Here is a 22,561-nt window from a genome sequence, read left to right as displayed (position 1 = left end):
AGTGATTTCCTCATCCAGATTAAAATTATTATATTGGTTGCATAGGTTCAAAAGATGGTCTAGTGCTCTGAAGCGCAATAAAGATGCTCTGAAGAAGTGCGTCGTGCACATGTTTATGCATCAGCCACGTGTTTCTCGGGGCCCGGGGGGTGGCTGTGCCACTGCTGAATGAGAGAACTGGGGTCATTAGCAAGAAGGAGAAGAATCACGTCCATCAGAAGGAGCTATATGGAGAGAATGCGCATAAGCCCCGCCAGCAGCTGCTGACACAAGGTAAGAGATACACAGCAGCAAGTCTGAGATTGCAAAAACAGTGGGGTAAAGGGAGAATGCACTGGTAAACAGTCTCAAAATGTTTCCCATAAGGATTGTCAAGAAATGTCAACTTTGCACCTTTCAAAGGCAAAGTATACATTTCATACATCGTCTTCCACAACAAATATGCATAATGCAACATACAGAAAACATACTCTTTTTTTTTTTTTTTTTTCCCCCTGTCTGCATGGCATTTCCAGTCTGGGTAGAGGACGTAAGCACACATAGCAAGTGTGTGATTTGCCATATTGCCAAAAAAGTTTGGGTTTCAAAACACAGTTAAGGAAGAAAGATACTTAATTTTTGTCAGCAAGTCAGACAGTATCACAAAAACAGTAGGAAACCATAGGAAACCACAGTTTTGGAGAATGTTCCGTAATCTCAAAATACACAAAAGTGAAACAAGACTGAGAAGTGTAACAAAAGTGCTAACTAACACATCCATTTCATTCTCACACATCCCAAATCTTTTGTTTTATCCTCCCCTTAGCAACTTTTTCACTGGTTCACTTCCAATTACTGTAAAAAAAAAAGTCATGAATGCAAAGTAAAATGCACAGGGACATACTGAACATCAGCACTTGCTTAAAAAAAAGTACAAGAACTTCTGTGGTGGGATTTATGGAGTTTGTAAATTTGGTTTGTAGGGCTTTATAGCTGATCTAGTACTTCTCCAACCTCAGAAAACACAAAAACTAGTGTCTTTAAAAAAAATAGCCTAGAAAATAAGATGAACACAAACTTCTATGAAATTCATTATTTTTTACTTTGTGGCTGGCACAAGAAGCAGGATTATACTGATCAACACATAGAGGAAATACAACGTGCATAGGAATTCAATGTTCTTTGTAGGAGCTTGTGCCATCAGAAGATCCAGATTACTACAAGGCCTAAAGCAATAATACAGGGAAACAAAAGCAAAGGTTTTTTCACCCCTTGCCTCTCATATGGTTGCGTGCACTAGATGCACCATTGGATTGCAACAGGAAGAGGAGGGTCTACAATTTGAATATTCCCATTGTTCAGTATGTGCTAGTTAATTTTAATATTTAGGAGGTACAAGGTCTGTTTAGAGGTGCAAAAAGATGTGGGAAATACGCATTATGGCAGAGCACAATGCAAAGCAATTCTTTCTGACAAGGAGTGAGGCACTGAATCTTGCAAGGGCCCTTCTTGAAGTGGCACTGCTCCCCTTATGCAGGTCACAGAGCAAGAGGTCAAGCTAGCCTTTAAAGTCTGGAGAACTGCCTACTAAGCTGAAGCAGCACTACTGCTACCACAGATTACGTTTCCAACAACAATACGGCAATTTGAATTAGGCAGGCTCCTGGGCAATGTAACAGAAAGGGTTCAGCTGAACAATAATGATATATGTTTTCCTGAAATCACACAACACCCCCCCCCCATCAGCTCTTTACTCATAATTTTAAATATTTAATCTGCACAAAAACCAAGAAACAAGGTTATTTTTTCCCCATAGACAAATGATGGAAGTAATTTCCATAGCTATGAATAAAGACCAAATGGAACAGTTTCATATTAGTAATTATAAAACTATAAGCAAGGATGCTGAAAGATTCTGAAGCATGCCCAGGTAGAGATCTGAAGTCTAATATCATACAGAAGAACACATCCACCGCACGTAGACAATATCTCCTAGGGATTGTTGTTACACTTTGTTTAAATACTTTAAGTATTTAAAGTGTTTACTGAGGCATAAAGCAAGAAAAAGCAACAGAGACACTGTGTCTTAGGGCAAAGAGGGGAGAGAGGGCACTTTGGTTAATGGCACCAGTGGGAAAATCACTTCACAGTTGCTTTCTATAAGAAGCTACTGTTGGCCACTGGCCGAGGCAGAGGATATCAGTCCAACGTAGGTTGTTGCCCTAACTACCAGGCTTAAGAGAAAGGAAGGTACGGGATCCTCCACAAGTGCATCTAACCTTGAAAATTGTCCAGGTAGACTATTTAGTGAATCCAGCATAATTCAAAACTACCTGAGGGAAGAAACAAGCCATAGCCTCAACAAACTTGGTCTTACTTTTCTCTTCTCCATCATAACCCAAACAATCCACACCTAAATGATATATGGGGAGATGTATGTAGCAATAGACCTAAGGTATGAATCCACACAGCATATTCATCACAGACCCAACTTCGTCTCTGTATTTCTTTCCTTCTGCTCTCCTAACCAACCCTGTGGGTTGCAATCAATTCAACTTTCCCTTGAAGTAATACAGGGAACAGAGATATTTGGATAAGAAAGCTTTCATCATTTTACATGCTTATGACTTGTTTTTTCTGAACTAACAAAACTTACGCAGAATTTTAAATCTCCTTTCTGCAGCGTCCCTAATCAATTATCATTTACTCAGTGAAGACTCAGCATTTCCACTCCATCCTAACAAGCAAGCTACTGTCTCTAAACAAATTTTATTAAAAAAATGAAATGTAATCACTCCATTTCATATTCCACAGCTCTGAGTATCCAATTCAAATAAGGTTACCTTCCATGTAACTTTTATTTTCATGTGCAATTCAATAACTGTAATCAAAAACATCAGGTGATAACGCCACAGATTTCCTGGTTCCACTGTAACAGGAAGACAAAAGCAAATTTTATAAGCACAATGAAGTTTCTGATCAACTATACCTCTAACTGCAGCTGTTGGAACAATCAGGCTAAACGTTTTCCACCCAACAGTTTAAAATGTTGTCACTCATGAAAACAGCAAAATATTCATTTAAATTTAATGGGGGGGGAGCGGGGGGGAAGTGGAGGGGGGAATCTTGTATACTAATGATATATTTCCTCCAACTGCTCCCAAATGTTCTGCTTTTTAATACAGGTTCCAGTGAACAGTCATGTATCAAGACACATCAGGTATTAATTAAACTGAAAGACCCTAATAACAAGATCACAAGCTTACTTGCATTCATTGAGCTGCTCAGATATCCCTTGCTTCAAAAATAATGTAGGTTGCACATATTTTTGAAAGTTTTCCTATCGCTCTCCCCACAATCTACTTATTGCTTCCTTAACAATCATGTTTTAAAGAGACAGATACCAAACGTTCAGAAAAATTCCAGAGTCCTAGTGGTAAGATTACCTGTAAAACCAGTCATAATATCAAAGCTAGAAAACAGACCAGAGGTGCAGAGGGGGGCTGCCTGTGTGTGAATTTAGTGCTTTAATCTTTCAAATGAACAATGAAAACATTGACAGACTTGAAATCAAATTGTTTCTCTTCTCGCAACATTCCTTTTTTGTCTGGCTCAATCACAGGTGAGGTAAAAATTTTGAACACATGAGAGCGAATGTTATGCCTGCACTCTTTATCAGGATATTTGTTTTTGGCGAACTGTTTCAAAATAGCCCTGCTCCTTATTACTACGTTACTCTCAGATGAAATTGCACTGTTCTGGTTATGAACAACTAGGAACATATTCATATGTAAAGAACAGGTTCTTGTACTATTTTGTGCCAATAAACAAGCAGAAAATAATTTTGTACTTAAAAACAAGAAAGATTTTACTCTGAACGCATAAGTGACCTAGTATTTATTGATGTACATGCAAGTCACCACGGAACCTCTAAATACAAAAATAATCAGGTGCTTTACCCTATGCTTAGTAATGAAAAAGCTGCCAATAACTCCTTCCTTTGGTGGCTGATTTAGTAAAACTTTTATGAAGACAGTAAATTTCATGTTTTAGTATACATGACAGTCACATTCTGGATGTTAAGATGCAAGACAAACAGAAATCAATATCCCCCAACCTGAGCATGAATTTTGTCAACTTCCAATTATTATCTTGCTTGTGGGAAAGATCAAAGAATAATTGAGGTTCCTGGTCTTCATGTCACAGAATGGATAGATAATTTCAATTGTGAAGAGATATAATCCCAGATATAACATGCTTAACCTGGCTACATTTGATAAACAGTCTGTAGGTGGTTGCTGAAGTCGTATGCATTTTGTGGACCATATATTTCACAGGAAGAAAAGCAAACTACATTAGGCTTATATAATTTACATAGTCATTTTCCCTTTAATCCTCAGGTGAAGGGAAATCTAATTTTACAGCTGTACTATATTTCAGTCTACTTAATATACCAATATCTCCTTCAGACTATTTTGTATTGGAAAACATCACTTAGAAGAAAACTCAGTAGAGAGCAAATACACGCATTTACCACACATTTACCACATTTGCAAACACAAACCTAACTTGACTAGTAGGCAGTAAAGAATTGGGTTTTTCCTAGGAAATGGAAGTTGAGCTTTTTATTTCTTGATTTGAAGAAGGGTAAGGAAAAAACACAACCTGGAAAGCATCAGTCACCATCTTCTAATCCAACGTAAGGGTACTGTGGGTGCCAAGACTGAAACGTAACTGTACAAGGATGGAAGGTAATGCTGGTAGACATCCTCAGCACAGGTCACGTCTCTTCGTTTATTAGCTAGATGCACTAGCATAAAAATATCAGTAACGATAGGTTTGTATCCAAATACAGGCTCTTGAACCTCAGCTTCCAAGGACTCCCAGTTTCAGACAATCTGTACTGCAGAGTCTGCTGCGCTGGCATAGCCTCCCCTCCACATCATGGTGCTGTGGGTCTACAAAAGGCACTGAGTTCTCCGTTTATCTCTTAGCTGCTCTGTTTTTGACATCATATGGTTAACTTTAGAGCAGTTAAAAAGATGAAGGTAGACTATCAGGAGAAGACAGTTGTGAAGAATTGACACAATCTCACTTAGGTGAAGGAGATACAGAACTCCCACCTTGTCACTCCTGAAAGTGATTGTGTGCCCCTCCATCATTAACATATAAACTCCATCCCATCTCCTTTTCAATAGTCTCCTTTCAAAGTGACTCTAAACATGCAAACCCACTGATGCTGAACTACAGCCTAATTACTTTCTAATAAAGTCATTTAAGTATGTGCATTTTAAAACATTTTCAAAAGATTCAGGTGAGTAAAATTTGGAGATGGAGGGGATTCTGTCTGTGAGGTCTGTGATCAAACAATGTTACTGCTAATGTAACCAGGACATTTTCAGGAACTCATTACCTTCATGTATTCACTTTTTGGAAAGCACATCAACACCCAAAGTAGGTATTTTGAGGCAGGATATGGCAGGTGTAACCTCAGAACCTGCTTACCCTGACTACCTCAGTTTTGTACCACAAAGTCTATGATAGATCCCAACACAAAAGAGATACTTGCCAGACAATCTGGCTACACACATTCAATGTTTTGGTTCAGGAATCAAAGAAAAAAACTTCCTTTGAAATCTATGCCATACAAAGGCACAGTCTAGACAACTCCAAAGTTTATTCTTAAATTCTCTGCTGGCACACCAAACCTCAAGCTGTTCTCAATCTACCTACACACAGAGCTTTTCAAAAAGTGTAGAAAAACACACGCTCTTATATGGTATATAGCATCTACACTGTATCGTTGCAGTAGTTTATAAAACCAGAATGAATTAATAATACACTTTCTTGTTTAGCTTCTTAAGGCTGGCTTTTCATGATTTCCTGAGGTGGGATTTGTGCTGCCAATTTCCTTTGGACTCTTCTTTTTTTTTCTTTTTTTTCTCCCCCATAAAAGATGGTAACAATATCAATGGGATAAAATTCTAAAGACTTCTAAATTGCATTTATCTTTGTCAATACCTCCTACTGTCTTCCACAGATAGTTTTTTCATCACCTCTAATACAGAAAAAAATCCAAACTGCAAGGAGAATAAAGCTAAGCCAATGCACCAACCTCTTCTGAGTGTATGTACCACAGAAGCATAGAATCATAGAATCATTTAGGTTGGAAAAGACCTTTAAGATCATCAAGCCCAACCATTAACCTAGCACTGCCAAGTCCACCACTAAACCATATCCCCAAGCACCACATTTACATGTCTCTTAAATACCTCCAGGGATGGTGACTCAACCACTTCCCTGGGCAGCCTGTTCCAATGCCTGACAACCCTTTTGGTGAAGAAATTTTTCTTCATATCCCATCTAAACCTCCCCTGGCACAACTTGAGGAGATTTTCTCTCGTCCTATCGGTTGTTACTTGGGAGAAGAGACCAGCACCCACCTCACTACAACCCCCTTTCAAGTAGTCGTAGAGAGCGATCAGGTCTCCCCTCAGCCTCCTCTGCTCCAGACTAAACAACCCCAGTTCCCTCAGCCACTTCTCCTAAGACTTGTGCTCCAGGCCCCTCACCAGCTTCGCTGCCCTTCTCTGGACACGCTCCAGCACCTCCATGTCTTTCCTGTAGCGAGGGACCCAAAACTGAACACAGCACTCGAGGTGCGGCCTCACCAGTGCCCAGTACAGAGGGACGATCACCTCCCTGCTCCTGCTGGCCACATTATTTCTGATACAGGCCAGGATGCCGTTGGCCTTCTTGGCCACCTGGGCTCACTGCTGGCTCATATTCAGCCGGCACGATGAGCAGCAATTTTTTGCCAATGTATACATACCAGCAGAAATCTCTAATGCAGGTTCAGTTATGCCCTTTTCTTGCTGCATTTTATTTAATTTAGGAGACACATAGAGCACAAAAGCAGTATTCACTAATATAAATGAACATACCTTACAAGCACTTTGCTGGTATAGAATCCCTTCTTGGACCATTATTTTCATGCTTTATACTAAAGAGAGAAGCTTTCAAAAATAGATAACACCACAAGTACCACCTAGAGTAAAGAACAGTTTATTGGGCAGGGGGGAATGCATGTCTTAATAACCGAGTTCCTTTCTTTTCCCTTCTTGTAGCTACGATAGACGTTCAAGCACGTTTCCTGGAAAGAGGAGAGAGACAGTATCTAAAAGAACCAAAATACTATTTGAAAATTTCATGCAAGGGGGAAGACATTCCAAACCAGAAAAAAACAATATAGAAGAAAACAGGGGAGATTCTATAGTTACAGATGTTCAAATGGGTATTCAGGATTGGCACAAACTCAATTCTAAACGAAATAAAGGTAGTGGAGATGAATTCCCTGGATGAAAACAAACAAAGGAAGCTTTTTCCTAAATACTTACAAGGTGTGCACACATGAAGTGCCACTGGTTGTATTCAAAAATTAGATTATTCTTAAAAAAAATAATTAAAAAGAAGAGCATTTGATTCCAAACAGAACTTCTTTAACAGATGGATAGGGGAATGGCAGAATAATACAATCCCGTCTGCTGTCTGAGTCCCCGCTGAGAGCTACTTTCAAGCTGATAATACAATTCTATTTGTGGCTAAAATCATGCTGTACTGGCAGTTTAGCTCCTCAGGTTTTTTGCGGGGGGGGTGGGGGAGGTGGGGTGGACAGATTGTTTTGTTTTGCTTTTATTTTATTGTTATGAAGTATTGCTAAGATGTCAGCTAAAAAAAAAAATTGAATATGTTGCCTTTTATTTCAAAGTCACTTCTGCTAAAATCTGAATTGAAAGCACCTTCTGAAACCCAGTGCAGGAAAGGATTTGAGCAAAAGTTTAAGTCCATGTATTTCAGGGACAAGCATGATGGGTAAAGTAACTGATTAACATTGACTTCAATAGGGTATGTATGCATTCTTTAAACAGAGTATAGGCATAGATGTTATCTAAAAAGCACTGAATCGTTAAGTTGTGGTGTTTATAGCTGCTCCTTTTTTAAACACACACAGCAGGTATATCTGTTAATTAAAAAAACCCCAACCAACTAAAACCAAAACACCCCACCCCCCAAAATCCCCCAAAACAATAGGGCTGATATAAAAAGCCAGTGGTTGATTTCTGGCTGGTAGAAGAGGGGGTTGTACGTTTTACTGGACGTGATGTAAATTATATAGCCAAAAGTTGTCCAAACATAATTTAAGCTAATACAATGCTTCTGTAAATATGTTAATACAGAGATGGGGGGGGAACCTTTATTCACTTTTCATGTTGATGTTAAAATAGAAACAAGAAAGGTAGACCAAGACATCTTTAACCGAGTTGCACCAAGATATAAAGGCACTTAGTGCTCATTTCCTACATATGGATTCAGTCCGGCTCCGTGACTACTGCAAGATCAGCATCAATAGTAATTCTACTTGCAAGCTTACACTCACTGGCAAAAGTTGTGTTTTTTTCATGGACTACACTTATAAATGTAAGATGAATTCTAGAGATAGAAACCCCACCACAGAAAAACTGAATGAGGTCTTCACCATCCCACCAACAGCACTCTTTCATGTAAAGGGTTGACTTACATGGATATGAAAACATAAACACGATTTTCAGTTGATTGTCCAGAATGTTTTTTAAGCAGTAGAAACAATTCCTGTTATACAATAGCAGTGTTGATTATACAGTAGCTGTTGCTTGCCTGAAAATAATGTACCCCAGTAGAGATTGACACCGACTATTAGTTTGTCTCCACTTTAGCCTATACCACTTCTGTTTCATTTTGGTAAAATACTAGGTCCAAGGATTTAAATGTTAATGCAGATTTAACCTGTAATAATGATAACCAATATTCAAAAGAACTTGAAACCCAAACGTGAAATCTTGTCACTGACCAGCACACTGAGAAGTCTTCTGATACTTTCACAGCTGCGTGGAAATTTTATTCCTGGTAGTGGACCTGGCGGAACTGGCCAGGCAGCTCGGCCTCTGAAATCAGCATTTTTTGACCGACCTTTTATAGTCAGGATCTAGTTCAGACTGGTGAGGAAGAACAGCAAAAAACCTGTACCTGGCTTTTAGGCCAAATGTTCTTCTCTCCTCCCTATTGCAATGAATTCAAGAATTTAGGAGCCTGGCATCTCACCACAGAAATTTTGCCTTCCTTTTTTGTAATCTATATTTGGAACCAGTTTCATCTACCTCTTTCTTCAGGAAATAGAGAATTTTTTTACCAAATCCATAGATTTTTAAAGCCAGATGTTAATAATCTTGCATGACTTGGCCTCCTGTGATGGGCAGCCCACAGAATTTTGCCTAGTTATTCTCCTATTTATCCCAACTAGCTCATACAGTTTAAAAGATCTAATCTTAATTTAGATCCCAAGTGACAGGGAATGGTTGTAATACTTAATTAAACTTAAAACGTTTGTATCTTATTTCTACTTAGAACTTTGGTGACTTCCCCTTAAAACCCTTTCATCTTATTAGGTCTCTGCCTGCCTGACATGAAATACCTTATTGAGATCAGTGTGCAACCATCAACATTCTCACCTTTTCAAACCTCAAGGATGTACTAAAGCAAAGACTTTGTATTCTACTTGGGTCACTTAGAAGAATAAGAGCAATCTGCAATTTCTGTTCCAAACAGTTCCCAGGACTTTTTAATGGCACAGGAATGTTTTCCCATTCCTGCCCTTTCAGAGAGCCAAGAAAGAATTACAAAAACATTTGAAGATTTCTAAGTGCTATTCCTCTATGTTCTCCACCTTCTATCTGGCCATTTACTAAAATCTTCTCATTTCAAGTACAATTACCCCTCCACTTCCTCCTACTTCAATGGATTCTTCGTTCTGTTTTATCCATAGTACAGGCAGAGGGGGTTGTGGGGAAGTCACTTTTCTAAGCAATATACATGCTAGGTTCATTTTTTAACATTAAGAGTTTCTCTCCAAAGCATATCCCTCCCTCCACGGTCTTTTTTTGCCCCATAAATTCAACAGAGGTGAAGATAAAATGGTGAAAAAGAAAAGGAAAAAAAAAGAAGAAGAAAAAAAAAGTTCAGCGTTTCCTGCCAGGTTTTTATACTGAATTTGTTTAAAATGGCTCTGAAATAATGTGGTGGGTTAACTTTGGCTGGCTGCCAGGTGCCCACCAAACTGCCGTCTCATTCCTGCTCCTTAGCAAGACAGGGGGAGAGAATAAGATGAAAAAGCTCGTGGGTGGAGATAAGAACAGGGAGATGGCTCACCAATTACTGTCACAGGGAAACCAGACACACCTTGGGGAAGAATAATTTAATTTATTGCCAATTAAAAATAGAGTAGCATAGTGAGAAAACAAAACAAAAACCACTTTCCCCCCACCCTTCCCTTCTTCCCAGGCTCGGCTTCACTCCTGACTCTTCTACCTAGTGGGCATGGTGGTGTTGGGTTGACAGTTGGACTCAATGACCTTAAAGGTCTTTTCCAACCCAAACGATTCTATGATTCTACCTTCTCCCCCCAGCCCGAGGGGACCAGGCACATGCGGAATGGGGGGTTGCAGTCAGTTCCTAACACTCTCTCTGCTGCTCCTTACTCCTCAATACTTTTCCCCTGCTCCAGCATGGGATCCTTCCCGCGGGATATAGTCCTTCATGAACTGCTCTAATGTGGGTCCTTCCCACAGGCTGCAGGTCCTGCCAGGAGCATGCTCCAATGCAGGGTCTCCGTGGGCTGCAGCTTCCTTCAGGGCACATCCCCCTGCTCCGGCGTGGGGTCCTCCCCGGGCTGCAGGTGGAGATCTGCTCCAACGTGGACCTCCATGGACTGCGGGAGGACAGCCTGCCTCACCATGGTCTTCCCCACGGGCTGCAGGGGAATCTCTGCTCCGGCGCCTGGAGCATCTCCTCCCCTCCTTCTGCACTGACCTGGGGGTCTGCAGGGCTGTTCCTCTCGCATTTCTCTCACAGCTTCTGTACAGCATTTTCCACCCTTTCTTAAATACGTTATCACAGAGGCACCACCAGCAGCACTGATTGGGCTCAGGTTTGGGCAGTGGTAGGTCCATTTTGAAGCTGGCTGGAGCTGGCTCTGTCCAACACGGGGACACCCCCCGATCTCTTCTTGCAGCAGCCACCCCTGCAGCCACCCCTCAGAATCTTCCAGTGTAAACTCAATACAATTAATGATGCATTACAGATTCAGTAAAGGGTTTTGGTCTGCTTTTTTCAATATTTATACTAGCACTACAAAGCAGGGATACTCATACAAAGAGTCATTGACAGAGCAGGACTTAAAAAAGGTTAACTAACCATTCATAATTACATTATTGCTGTTATTAGATTGATTTTGAGTATGAGAGATAGTTATATTACTAAGGTTTACGTAACAATGAACCATTTGGAAGCACTTATGCTATGCAGACTCCAGTTATGCAGCATGAATTACTTAGGACTTGGACAATAAATGAGTAGTTTCTTGCTCTCAGTGATTAAAATCATTGCAGAAGTTAATGGACTCCTCTATGAATGGTTTGGCATACGGTGCTGAAGCAACAAAAAACAATTGCCTTTCTTCAGAACTTTGCCAGGGAATCCACAGCTTCTGCTTTCACAGCACAGGTAGATCTTTGCATCCTTTGCTGTGTTACAAGGTAACACGCACACAGCGAGAAGGCATGCATGTTGTTGGGTCAAGTGATGTACTTTGATGTTCCATTCCTAAGGGATAATAAGCTCATAAGTATTGCACAGATATTTATGGTTTTCACAGCATGCAGAGTGAATTCAGGTTATATTTTAGGAAGAATAGTATGTTAAACTGTGATGGCAAAATTAAAGAGATTGCTCTCAAACCTCAACGATTACCCTTTTTTTAATACGTAAATATGAGATGGTGGTAATTCTGACAGAGTTTGTAAAAAGACAGAACTGTACTAGTCTCTAAGGTGGCACCATCCACTTACTACTAAACAAGAACACACTTGTTCTCTTGTGTGAATTTTTGAGAGGCTAAGGCTTGAAAAGGTAAATTTCTTCCTAACTGGGTCAAGGTGCTCAGCCTTATATTAACAAAGAGTTTCCTGCTCCATTTCCTCTTCTGCTTTTTTGAGTTAGGGTCTCAAAGAACGAAGACAAAAGTCACTATAGGCATCTGCTCAACTCAGCTGTGGAAATGACTAAGGTGAAACAATGAGAAATGCGTAACATTCTTTCAACATGCCTTTCAATCTGAAGGTCCTTTTGAAATGAAAATTACTTATTATAGTGTTTTACATTAATAACTATTCAACCGAAGGCTTGACCCTTCACAACTTCTGAGGCTTTCTGGTTTTGTGTTTTGATTTTTTGGTTTGATGTCCCCATTTGCCCAGGAGGCAGAACAAAGACAACATATCAAGATGAGTAATTTCAAATAGGCCAGAAACTGGAAATAACAAATCTTTAAGACAAAACCCCAAATCTGATCTGAAGAGATGAAACTCTGAGGAATTTCAGGTTCTGGCAAGTTTCGGATACGTCTTGAATGTTTATCCTATAATTGTCCAGAATATTTGAGCTTGCAGAGCCTTTTATTACTTGAATAAAAACAATGAAGTGACAATGGAGCTGGATGGTCCTGTTGGGTCTTGACTGCCAGCAGTAACCAAGTGCAATTCACAATTTTCTACAGCACAATATTGTAATAATTATGTAGGTACCCAAAACATGGGGGAAGAATTTGAGTTATGCTTAGAAAAAATAAAAGAAAAAAGTGAAAATGGTGGAAACACATCAGACATGTAAGGAGCAGATGAATACTTTGCTAATTAATTGTTCTATGTAAAAGACCCCAACCAAAAATTATTAGGATGAAGTAGCTTTAATCCGTAAGATCATATTTTCTGTTTACTTCTACTCACCTAATTCTCTTTGGTTATGACTTGAAATGTGATATTGGAAAGCATTAACATATGCTAAAAAGCAGTTTACTACTAAAAGGTTAGCTTACATCTCTTTAACAGCACGTATAACTTTTTAAACAAATGAGATAAATCAAAACGCAGCTGGAACTTTGAGATGGATTATTAATGAAACGATTTTTTAATTGTTGAAGATTCTAAACAAAATATTTAATTAGAAGTAGAGATAAAAAAATATTTCATGCAGTATGCAGATTCACTTAAATTTTGTGTGGTAGCGAGCACATTAATTCAGAAAATCCTAGCACATACCACCAAAGCAAATCTATGACACAATATAAGGAAGAATCATTACACTCAAAACTTAGGAACTAAAAAGTTTCATTTTCCCAGAATCATCAAAAAGTTTCTTCCCTACTTCAATACAATTAGAAAAAAGCTTCCTTTGAAGACAATTTAGTTCAATATATAATTAAATTGGAGTGTGTTACAAATACGATAAAATTAACAATGCACAAAGCGACAAAGAAAAAAGTTCAAGCTCTGATTTTAAAATATAGGCACGTGCAATTGCAGATGCCCAATATATCTTTACATATAAAGGGTCCGAGCAAGAAAAGCAAGTATTAGGAACGTAACAGGCTGTATGTATGAACAAGTGTCCAAGTACCTAGATGAAGTACTCAGACTAATTCAAAATACATGCACAGGAGGTCTATCATCTTCAATTACCAGTGTTACTTGACAAACTTCAAGCTTTACCTACAAGTATATAATTAAAATAAATCCCTAATTTGCCCTTTCACTGTTAGAAAAGCTTCTCTCATTCTCATGTATCCCAAAACACACAGCAAAAGGGTTGAACTAAATGTGATCTTGATGTTGAGGTGCACGTTGCAGTTCCCGTAGTGCAAGAAATTAACATCAGAATGCAGAGTGATTATTAATCTCTTACTTTTCCTTACTGTAGTCATAAAACAATTGCTGTCATTTGCAAAAACTCTCTCACAACAGGAACTGGATGTTTAAGGTGGAATACTGACTCTACCCCCTCTCTCCCCTTTACAGTCTCTTACAACCTCCTGCAAATTTTCTTCTTTTAGTCCAGAATCCTTCTTATAATATAAGCCCAATAAGAAGTAGCAGTGAACACAAATGAGTTAGGTACTACTTCACCCACAGGATAAAACTGAAGGAAATGAATGGGGGAAACAAATGTGCAGGAGTTGAAAGAACAATTTTATTCCTAATACGTTGTTTCCTTAAAGTGAGCTTGACTCCAGGAAAAGGACGTTTATATTAACTCACAATACCACTTAGCACCATAGACTACTCTATTAATCCCAGCTGGAAATGCTAAGTAAAATAGTAAATCAGTAAAACTAGTAAAATCCCATAGTAGTGGGTTGAAATATTACAAATGTTTCTAGTTTGAGTGACATTACCAATGTAAGGTATCACAATAAAGGCAATTTAAGAACTCCACTTCCTCTGCTCTTCATCCTTTTTAGTAACTCCTGTAAAACAATCTCTGCATTACTCATTTCTCTATATAATTCTACCTCCATGTAGACAGTTTGGTCTTTTTACTGTCTTTCATTTTCTTAACCAGAAAAAAGGACTATTGTTGTTCCCCCCTACCTTTGCATAGCCAGCCATAACTCATCTAAAAGTTCCCAGGGAACTTGAGGAACAGATCACACACCATCAGCGTGTTTGCGACTGGCAGTGCTTACTTCTGAGGTGACAAACCAAAGAGCAATATAAGCACTAACATGTCAGCAAATCATTTCAGCTTGATGTAAAGTCCTTGCCACATTCACTTCTGGGTTTCTGCCAGCGTAAGCAGGAAAAGCTGAGGCCGTGGAAGCCCCTCAAGAGGGAAAGCCTGTGGGAAAAGGGACTCCTCTTCTGGAGAGGAGAGGGTGAATCAAATTCCTGGAGGGTCATGTGACATGATAAAACTTCTTAGAAAATGAAAACCAGTCAAGTGATCTCTGTCTTCAATTAGACTTGGAAAAAATGGTTGCAATGAGGACTAAACTTATTCTAACACTTTCCTGAATGAGCTTGGAGGGAGGGAGGAATACCACAAAGGAAGGACTGGGAAAGAGTAAAGCATTTCAATTTTTTTTTTTTTTTTTTCATTTTTAAAGCAAAATTATCAGATTCTAACATAGAAAAAGATATTTGTCAACATTTCTGAAATAAGATGTTTTATTTTTTCATTCTACTCTATACCTACCTACATAAAAGTTCAAAAAGTTCCAAACCCAAAGCAATAATTTCTTCTCTTTTCTTCCCCCCCATCCCATAAGATAGCAACAATTTTAATACTCCATTTTTGTTTCACCAGGAAATATTTTTTTCTTTCTCTCTCTCTCTTTTTTTTTTTTTTTTTCTTCCCCTGCAGGAGGCTAGAAGCCTACAAACACAAAGGATGAAATCTTGATCCCCGGTGAAGTCAATAGAAAAATTCCCACTGACTCCAATAAGAATGGCATATCATCCAGAATGCTCATATTCCTGGGACCTTTGTACTATATGCACAATAAATTACAGTTGGTGTCCACCTGTCATTTTGAATTTTCCCGCTTGTCATTTTCTTTCGGTTCAGAATTTTTTTTTTTAACCATCTGATTTTTGAGCAATGGGTTTCAGATATTACGAGAGGGGTGAGACACGGGGATTTTGTATCACTCTATGATGGCCCCTGCCAAGTGATAATGGATTGACATTGACAAATCCCTAAGAGCTAGACCTGACAGTTAACGGATGCTGTGAGATCAGTCTCAGAGAACAGTTTAAGGTTAAGGGGGCAAAACCAGTGCAAATACTCCACACTTGTCTGATTTTGAGTCTTCCAAACTAAATGTGTTGAGAGCAAGAGAAAGCAAGACAGCACTGGCAAAGGGAAAGCAGGGGGAGAAGAGACGGTACAGTGAAATCTTTACATCGAACCCGACACATCAGTCATTGCAGAATTCTTCACAGACTACAGGTAGTGATGATTTATAGGTGGTAAGCTTCAATTTGGGAGGCCATAAGCACATTCTTTGATCTAGATTTCTACAGATTTGTTTCCTATGTACTCAGTAAGTAATAAGTGATTTGCTATTGATTTGTCCACAGGCAGAAGAAAAGTGGATTGGTGCTGTAACCCCAACACGAACAGGAACTTCAGACACATCGCTACAGACGGGAAATGCACACAGACAGAAAAATTTACAGATACTTTTAACGTGCCCAGCTTCTAGTGCCCAAAAATGCTCCAGCTAAAGCTTTAATATTACCAAACTCTACACAACTGCATTTACCTTAAGTCATAGTATTTGATCACGGCTAACAACAGAAGTATATGATAAAAGGAAATCCCTTAACGATCATGACCTGAAATCCCATGCACAGATTCCCAACATACAGTAAGTAAGCATTATCTTAAAGAGCTTAAAATGTTGCCAAGAATAAGAACATAAGGTAAAAGTCCAACCTATAGCAAATGCTTTTCCAGTTACATAAGAGCTTAATTATTTAATTCCATAGTTAGCGCAAAATAGTACAAAGATATCCTCTGTGTTTTACATCATAAGGCTGGATGACCAATTTGTCATTAAGGGCAGTTTTCACTCTAGAAAATTTTGCCTTGATTTCTATTCCTGAATTGCAATATTATGGGCTTACATACAGAATTATATATGAAAAATATCTAATGTAAAAATTGTCTTTACTGGTGCAAGTGTGTCTTTTGGCATTCAGATTTACTTACTCATATGACAAGCCCTATATGAGTTGTATCTATCACACTATGTCCTGACCACATCTACTTATAGTCCTGTTATTTTAATTACAAAATACATTAATTCATTGGTTGAGTAAATCTCGGGAGTTTGCTTTTTATTTTCTGTGAGCATTTTAAGGAATAAAATTTTACTAATAGACATTGCTCATGGACAGATATAAAGAAATGGGAGTCATGTAAAAATTGATAATACATTGCAACTATTCTTAATATTATTTGGCTAGGCTTAATAAAGGCTGAATACAATTGGTTAAGGGAATAGCTTGGACCCAACATAATCAGTAGTAAAACTCCAGTTACCTTCCAATAGGGATAAGATTTGCCCCAATATGAAAGCATAAGACATAAGAATTTCTACCTTTGCATCATAAAACAAAGGAAAAAGAAAAGTTTAAATCAATTTTTTTGTTGTTGCTTTGGCACGTTTGGCAGTTTTTTTAGACTTATGGTGTCTCCTGTATCTTCAGATTACTTTACAAAACTGAAGTCAGCTAAACTCTGTTTTAAGCTCAATTTACTAAAAATTTCCCTGCTCAAGGACAGCTTCCCTAAGAGCAAATAACTGAACTTTAAGAAGCCAGTTCTTTCACCAGTCTTTCATATAATGGTTTGAAACAACAGCAGCAATATGTCATGCCTGATAAAATTTTTTGATACCCAAATACTGGGCCTACTCTATTTTGACTAATAGTTGCTTAGTCAGCTAAGAAAGAAACATGAAAAGAAGAGTATGAGAGGTTAGAAAGTTTGCCTCCATGTCTGTATCTTACCAGATAATCAGCTGCTCTCTCCTCCAGAAAAAATGGAGGAAAATACAATAAAACTACACTACACAACTTTTTTATATTTTCTGATGACTACAAAAACGTGTATAAGATATGCCCAGCCACTTGTAAGCACTGACGCAACTCTCATGTTTTATGCAATAAAGGAACCGCTCTGCTTCAGGGATGAAAAGTACTATAAGCACGAGACAGGATTTTTGTTTCTCATCTGCAATCACCCATTTAAGTGATTAAGTACCACAATACTGAAGTGTGTGTGTATGCCTGCACTACCAATTTAATTGCAGACTAATTTTCATATAGAAATAATGGAGAAAAAAACCACAAACCTACATGGTTTTTTTTCTCCTAGGGACTGCATAACTGAGTTGGTCATAATAATATCATATATCACATACATAATATGTACCTAACATGACATTCAATACTGAGAGCCAAATTCTCAGGGTGAATAAAGTAGAGCTTTTCTATCCTCTTTTTGAAGCTATGTAATTTTATATTAACTAGGATCAGAACCGCAGTTTAGAAAGACTATACAGTAAGTCAAGGTGCATGGTAAATCAAAAGATCGTTTACACAAACATAGACTTCCCTGTTTGCTAAACCAGGTTATTTTATTTTGATAAAACTGAAATCTTAGGCCACATGAAGACATTTTGAAGAAAAAATGGTGAAAATTTGAGACAAATTGAGACATCCATTTCATGAGTATACAGGGAAAAACAGTGAAAAACACTTTTAACATATCTTAGGTCTTAAAATCATTTTCAAGGCCAAACCGAGCATTAAAAGGAGACATTACGAAAGGTCTTAAAAAGGCATCACTAAAGAGCAGACCTAGATAAAAGACAGTTAATTATGCTCACAGATATTTATTACCTCAAAGTGTCTAAATAAAATGTAGCTTTTAAACTATTATCCAAGCAAAACCAATGATTTTAACTGGTCCTTTTTACTCTGTATTGATATTCTGTAGAGAAAAACATACATAAGCACAATTTCTTAAAACACACCCAATACCGACAAGCATAATTTCTAAATGTAAAGAACATGCTGAAAACTAATAATAAACACTCTTTCTCTGCCAGGTTGACTTTCTTAAGAACACAGCCTTGAAAACTATCTTTGCCATAGAACACACTGAATATGAATAAATACCCCACGGTCCCTGTTTTTAAGTGAGAATAAGTGGTGGCAGATATATAAGCAAATGCAGAGTTAAAATGAAAAGGCATGGAAAATAATTTTCTCACGAGTACTTCTCTGATTTTGAAATCATAAGCACAGTATGAATTTACATATGGCACATGAGAGATAATTAAAAATGCAGACCATTATTTAGCAAAACAAGAATGGACATTCATGAAACAATTGAAAAATGCATGTTTACATTTAGCATTTTACCTTGCTATTTTCCTTAAAAGAAAATCTATATAAATTTATATTGTTTGTTCTTTGCTTTTCTCTGATAGTTAGAAAACAGCTGTTCTACTACATTGGACTTTGACTGGCTAGATTGCAAGGCTCAATAATCTGTCTCGGCTCAGGGTTAAGTGATGGAATTCATTTAAATGCCCCAGAAGTAATCATCCACAAAGAGTACATTATTTCTCTTTTATGAATTTTCAAACCTAATACTGATGGGTGGCATGCAATTAAACCTGATCAATATGTAATTTAGGTGGGCTGACATGTTTTCAAATTCTCAGAATATAGATTCTTTCAATATTGCAAGAGCTTAGTGAAATACTCAGCCCTTATGAAACAGCCAAAGCAGTTTAGTACAGTAAAACAACAAAAATATGCCTATTCCAAAGACAAATGGGGGAGAAATTAAACTGACAGACACTAACTTTTCAAAGAATTCATTATCTTAGTAATAAATGGAGACTTTTCTTAGCAGAATCAAAATAACTATTTTGATAGAAATTAACATGCAGCTACAGAGGCTTATGTACTGCACTATACAGAGCTGTGGATTATTTTTTTCAACAGGGTGTTTAGAGATAGCTCTGACAGATCCAAGTTATGGTAAGTCTTTTATGTATCACAAATATTTCTTCTGAAAGACTATTAGCAAAAATTATAGAAAAGTTTGTTTGTTTTTTAAAAATGTGGATTATCATAATGATCCTTTGTGTTAAGCTAATAAACAAGGAGAAGTACATTGCCTTGTGACCCTAAAGGTCATCAGCGACAGTCTCTAGTATTACTAATTACCTTGCTGTCATTTACACAATAAGAATTACACTTGAGTTCTTATAGTCTTACATGGACCAATTTTAAAATTTATGCCTGAGGTTCTAGCCTGCTTCCTCTTCTGTTTGCACAGACAGCACCCACATTACTGTCCAGAAAAAACACAATCACACTTTATTCTCTAAGAAAGCAATATTTGACAAAGCAAAGAATTTTTTAATCTTTAGATATTTACAGTACTGATACTATAAAAGCTTATTTATGATTTTGAAACTGGTTTTATGTAATGAGGAAAGACTGAATTGTCTGTTTTCTCTAGCTGGGATACTTTACTATCACATATAAACACCATTTATCAGATGCTTCTATTTATCTTTTTAAATCCCTCTTGGGATTATTTTTACTTTGTATCATTACACAACTTCTATAAACACAGAGATATATGAATATTCCATAACTACAAAGCACAAATGTGACCATTAACTAGGATAAATTTTCAGATTGTCAAAGACTCTGCCAAAACCTGTTTTCTGTTTTAAGAGTTTTTTTAAATCATCCTCTTTTGCATTTATCCCATATGAAAGCGTATCACTCGTTCTCCTGTGAAGTTTCAACCAGAGATGGCCATAAGTAGTGGCAGGATTTTGAAATCCTTTTCTCCTGAAGTGGGAACAGAAAGTAGGTTTCTGATTTTTTTTTTTTCATGGCTATATGGGTATAAACCTGCTATATGTCTGTTGACTTCAGTTATTCCGGATTTTTCGAGTGTAATTGTTCGTAGGTCTAACGGGTGCACGCGGACCTCTGCCCCCCCGATGCACGCTCGGAGACCATGACATTCATCCACACAGCCTGGGTCAATCCTGCAGAAAGCAACAGTAGCCTTGAACCATGCGAAGCGAGGAAAGAAACGTGCACGCTCTCTCCGAGTCCAGGTATCCTTCGCAGGGATGAGAAATGTCACCTTTCATAGCAAAGTGTGAAATGCCACCTTTCATAGCAAAGTGAGCGCAACATTGAGACAGCTGAAGAGCCTACATGCTCAAAACTCAATGGTAGGACGTCTGTGACCACAGAGTTGCTAGGATATACATGTAACCACAAATGGGAAATAATTAGATAAAGCGCTTGCTCTGGACTCCAGCTGACACCTTTCCCCACTGCTCAAGGTGCAACCAGTCCATTTTCTAAATGACCTGCCCAGCCTGTGCACTAAGTAGACCTCTCAAGGTTTTAAATTACCAAAGAACATTTGTCCCTCACAAAAGCCAAATAAAAGTCATGATTATTTTAGGTCAGCTGAACAGAAGGCTGGTTTTTCTACAGAAAAGGAGTCTGTATCAGTAACCACTGAAAAAGAAATTCAGATCAAAAAGCAAGAGTAGCCTACTACAAAAGTATATAAAACGCCCCAACTTTTCTACTGCACAATTTGGTTAACTGCTGAATGGATAATATTTGTATGCCAGACTTCAGTAACTTTTCCTGTATGCTGTTTGGGACTGGATTTCAGTGAGGGTCAAAATCAAGGAACCAAAGATGACTAACAATATTAAAAATATTTTGTGAAAATATAGAAGATTTACTTAAAACCTGCACCTCCTAGGTGCCAAATGTGCAACTAAGAAGAGGTAGCAGTTACAACATAAATTGAAAATAGAAATATATTCATTTCCAGTAGGGAAAAGCACTCTAGAATCAAGCAGCTTTATAAAAAATGCATTAAGGGTTTTCAACATCATGCTCAAAGCTGTAGGCTTAAATAGAAAACATTCATTAAAAATTTCTACAGAAAGCAATAGGTTACTATCCCAGCCGCAGAAAAGTATTTCATTTGTAAATTAATAAGCCTTTACAATAGCTACAGCTGACTGAATTTATACGCAAGCTCTATCGACTGTTTACTGTTGAACTCTAGAAAATCTTCTACAAGGATTTATTTCTCCTTTTAACAAATACGAATACAGTATCGTCACACCACGCGACGGGGGCTCTCGCTCGAGCCCCACGGAGGCACCGTGCGCTTCCAGGCTCTGCCGAAATCCGCGGGAGCCGGCTGACGGCAGGCGTTACACGGAGCCCAGCAGGATCCGGCCCACCCTTGCCTTTAATAAAACGCTAAGCGAGTACCTTCCATGTGTCATTTTGAAATGCCTGAAGTGATATGAAGGGGAAGACTTTCACTGAGCTATTTGCTGGTCACTGGGACAGAAATGACAAAGGATTCTGTCCATTAGTTTTTCAATACAGTGTTCAATAGCAGTAGGAAATTGATGGTGTAACAGTGGCATCACATTGGGGAAACTTATGATGCGGACAATAGCACTTCCAATAAAAGGGCTTTTGATTTTCTGTGTGTCAAACTGTTTTAATATTAGGGCATTTCTAGGTCAATGAAGGGTTAATGTAGCACCATAAATCATATCCAAACAAGAGCCCTTAACTGCCTATGTCGAAGTAGTATTCTACTAAGGTCAAAAAGCATTAAGAGAAGAAAAGGAAAAACACACACACACAAAAGTAGGTTGCAAAAGCAATGCAAAGCCACATCTATTCCACTGCCCCAAAACTGACATTGACACAGCATACTAAAGAGAGTGAATAATAGGTGAATTAGAAATTAATGATTCCTCTGCTATGTAAATGGCAATTAAAGGACATGCCATGCTGCAGGCTCTGTCCTAAAACTCTTCTCCATTTGTTTGGATTGAAATTCATAGCATATGTAAATGCAGCAATGAGACCTGGTATGCGTTTACTGAAACCTAGAAATCCGGACACAACTCGCATAGACACGTTCTTGAATTTGTACTTAAAAATTCACCTTTAAAATAGAATTTCAGGGAAAAAAAATGTTATGTAGCTAATTTCTTGGTATGAATAAATAATGGCTGCACAAAGTAACACATTATACCTTCAACGCA

The sequence above is a fragment of the Aquila chrysaetos genome, chromosome 18 (genome assembly GCF_900496995.4).
Source record: "Aquila chrysaetos chrysaetos chromosome 18, bAquChr1.4, whole genome shotgun sequence".
NCBI classification, from domain to species: Eukaryota; Metazoa; Chordata; class Aves; order Accipitriformes; family Accipitridae; genus Aquila; species Aquila chrysaetos.
This window is presented reverse-complemented; position numbering follows the sequence as displayed.